Raw genomic sequence first — 4,416 nt, 5'->3', positions numbered from 1 at the left:
GACTGTTCTTCATTTCCAAAAATGCTCCATTTTAAAGGGAAAATTGTTCCTAACAATCAACTACTTCGATGGAGTGAATGGTTCAGCAAGTATGATTTCATGGTAGAACATATTAAAGAAAATCAAAATCTTATTCCAGATTTTCTCAGCCGACCTCCTCAGCAAGTGTCACAAGACATTCCGATAATCTATACTTTTAATTCTATTATGTCGGCAGAAGATTTTCTTTTGATGCAGCCACCTCCAAGAGTTCTTGATAATATGTCTCCGGGAGAGCTACAAATATTTGCTAAAGCACATTTGTTCTACTATCAAACTGAGCTCGTCCGGAACTATGGTCCTAAGTTCCTTTATGAACTAGGGATCCATCCTATATATCCATTTTGCAAACCATTCAGCTTGTTAGATCTAAGCCCAAGAGATGAAGATTTTGAATGGCCTCCAGAGTTACTTTGTATCCTTTGGTTTTTCCTCATGGTGTCTATATCTAGATAAGGCCTTTCCAGAAAAAGGAAAACATATTGGAAAAGATCCTTATTCGATCCTTATCCTTCATCGTCCTCATCTAAAGCTATTAGATAGTTTTACTACATGTCCAACATTCCATGTCTACCAACATTTTTCTTATTCTATACTCACACATATGGATGAGCATAAGTAGTAATGGAGAGAGTTCCAGTATTATATTTTCCAACGGAATAATGTAATCCCTAAAGAGTTATGGCCTCCTTATCAGATGGAAGATGATAAGAATTTTTGGAGAAAAAATCATCCAAATCATCCTTCTTCATAAAGTTCTACACTATACTCTCCTGTACGGAACATCAACAAACATAAAGCAGCAGTTCAAGATACAATTCCGAAAGATCATCTATTGGATACTGAATTTAATCCCATAGCAGGTTTTTCGCAAGCCTCAGATACGGATATGGATTCAGAAAAGGACAAGAATACGGATGAAGATGAGTATTATGCCAACCGGTGGTCCCCATCATTCATGGATGATTCAAACTATCACCATCACATGAGCCAATCAACAAATAAGGACGAAATCCACATAAAGACAAAAATAGCAACTTTCCACATGTCAATATGGAGTGCTACATGTCAATATTTTGTATTAGTCATGTTTAGTTGTCCTTATCTTTTAATCCATGTGTTGTATCGCATGCAGTGCATGCTTAGTATAGGTACATGTGTTTATCCACGTGTCGTGTTTGTACAATGCATGCTTAGCATGTTTAGCTAGTCAAGCTTTCTTCCCACCTCTATAAATAGAGTCTTGGTAGGAAGAAAGAGAGGGACACAACCTTTGTAATATTTTTCGCTTCAATAAAAATGTCTTGTTTCTAAACATCTCTCTGCTCCAATTTTCTATAAGTAAGGTATAGTTATATATGTTTGTTTCTCTTCATATCCAGCCATAATTGACATAAGGGTATGCTCTTCACTTGCCTCTCCTGAGGATCCTGTGAATCAAAACCTTGTGTCATAAACATGGTAATGCGATAAATTTCAACAGATACTAAGAGGACAGGCCGGTTGATAAAATGCCCACGGTGAGGCTGTGATCCTGGCTAGTCATACATGTAATCTGTTAACGTTTATCGTCGTATCTCTAATTATGATTAAATCCATTAGTTTATATTTCGTGCTCAATCCTTTCCACTTTCTCAATCTCTAGGCTGATTTTGGATCTATATTTCTGGGTTTTCTTCAATTGGTTGTTCTTAATATATTCCAAAAGGTTAGTGGCTCTAAACCCTTGTTATGGTTGTTAGAGATTGCTAGTTGATGTGTTAATTCAATACTTTGGGTGGCTTGATTGCATTTTCTGTGTTGCTATGATTTATAAATTCTGGAAATCCTTATTTGAGGTTATATAAGTCTCTTTGATTTCATTTGTACTTTGGGTAGTTTAGTTTTGATGTTACAATTGATAGACTTATCGAATTGCTGAAGATTTTTGGTTATAATCTGATTTTGATTGTTGTTTAAAAATCTGGAAATGTTTTTAAAGTTTGATCTTAGGTTGTTAGATGCCTAACAATACTTTGGGTGGTTTGGTTAGGTCATTTAAATGATTTAATGAATCAATTGGATAAAACCTTTGAGATAAAATTCTGTTTTGATTTCAAACTAAAATCTGGAAATCCTCTTTTAAAGATCAAAAGGTTGTTTGTTAACAATTAACACATTGGGTGATTTGAGATAACTATTTAAGGATCCAACATATGTTAAACGTGGTTTAATTGAATTATATCTTTGTTTTAAAAAGAATCGTGTTGCTGGAAATTTTTACAAAGAAAGATTTTAGTATTTGAAAAGGTTACCTTGGTATTTATTGATTAAAATATTTGATCAATGTTTTGGCTTTATAAATGCCTACCTAGGGTGGTTTTGATTATTTTACTAAGGGCTGGAAATTGTTTACAAGATGGTTTAAAACTTGTTAAAAGAAATGTTAGTTTATCTTAGGTTGTGGTTTTGACTTGAATTAAGTAATATAAGGCATACATGGTGTTATATGTCATGTAGGTTTTGGTTGAACTATTTTAGCTTCAAGTTGATACTTGAAAGATGTTGAATCTTATTGATTTAATTTGAGGTGATATAATTAAATGTAGTTCCTATTTTAATTAGCTTGGTTTGTTTAAGGCTTGGTTTAAACTTTGGGTTTCACTTTGGTAAGGATTGGTCGGGTTAGACTTCTGTCGCCGACATGTTGTGTTGAGCTATACCACAGTAAGGCTAACACACTACTCTGGGAACTATTATTGTTTTGAAACGACTATTTAAGTATTTAAGACTTTGGTTTCGTTTTCAAAGATAAGAACTTGCCTAAGCTTAATTTGCCTAACTTGTTATTGATTGAATGTAATACCTTGGATATACATTAGTTGTTCTTGGTTGTGTTTTGAGATGCTAGTCCTATGTGGTGTCTAGTATTCTTAGAGTTAGAGGTTGTTCGTATTTTAACTTGTATAATGTTTTAGACCCGTCGACTGCTCGTGCTTCGGAGTCTACGTAGGGTTAGCTGTTTGCCAAGTTTCACGGGGACAAGCAAGCAGTGAGTTTATAGTGTTATTTACCGCTTTATTAAGTACTGCACATAATTTTAGTATAACAAATGTTTTATGAACTGTTTTAAGCGATTGTGGATCTGGGTTGAAACAAGCTACTCGATACGCGAGTATCGAGACTGTGTGCACCGGTAAGTACTTTGGGATTGGCTTACCAATGTCTGGCCTACTTTGGGAATTGATGTGGATTTGTTCCCATCTACTTTGGATAATACTTTGGGATAATTACTTTGGGATTTCATTTCAATACTGTATTTCCATAATCGAATATATATAAGTATAAAAGGATTTTTTAAGGGTTTTAAACTTAGTAAATGTAAATATCATTATTAACTAATCTCAATATATTTGACCCCGTTGTTTTCCCAATTTTCCAGGCTTATGATTCTGAGGGCGTTGGTCATCTCCGATTCTTTGATTCCTCGGATGTCTTTTTATGTTATTAAACTAGTCAACTGTTTCACCTCTTAGACCGCAGTAGAACTAGTTGCCTCTATTAATATACTTTGGTTTGTCGTAGTGGTACGACTTTTATATTATTATATTTTGGCATATTACATTGGATTATTATATTTGAGGCATGATTCACAGTTTCATATTATTATCAAGTTATGATATTAGAACTTTTGTATGAACTGCTGGACTTAGGTTGGAGTCTCGGTTGCCCCCGAGCAGTGGTTTTCTTGCAGGTTTACTTGTATATAAGGTTATCCGCGAGGCTTGCTAAGGGTTTTGGTACGGCCATACCCATACCCTAGCGCCGGTCGCAATCCATGAAATTGGGTCGTGACAGTTCTGATAACCTAAGCATGGTTAGGTTATATTACGCAAAGTATGCTAGAATAGTGACGCTAGATTAGTATGTCGCGTCATAAGTCTCTTTAATAACTAAGCATGGTATGGTTATATTACGCCAAGTGCGCGTTAAATGTACTGCTAGATTAGTATGTCGCGTCATAAGTCTCTTTAACGCATCATTCCGATTACCTAAGCATGGTTAGATTGTATTACGCAAAGTGTGCGTTAAAAGTGCCGCTTGATTAGTATGTAGCGTCATAAGTCTCTTTAATTCGTTGTTCCGATTACCTAAGCATGGTTAGGTAATATTGCGTAAATTGTGCGTGAAATGTGACGCTAGATTAGTATGTCGCGTCTCAAATCTCTTTAATGCGTCGTTCCGATTACCTATTCATGTTTAGGTTATTTTACGCAAAGTGTGCGTGAAAAGTGACGCTAGACTAGTATGTGGCGTCTCATGTCTCTTTTACGCGTCGTTCCGATTACCTAAGCATGGTCTGGTTATATTAAGCAAAGTGTGCGTGAAAAGTGACAC

The sequence above is a fragment of the Mercurialis annua genome, linkage group LG1-X, assembly GCF_937616625.2.
Source record: "Mercurialis annua linkage group LG1-X, ddMerAnnu1.2, whole genome shotgun sequence".
In the NCBI taxonomy this organism is placed as follows: Eukaryota; Viridiplantae; Streptophyta; class Magnoliopsida; order Malpighiales; family Euphorbiaceae; genus Mercurialis; species Mercurialis annua.
The sequence above is the reverse complement of the archived record's forward strand: the minus strand, read 5'-3'. Positions refer to the sequence as shown.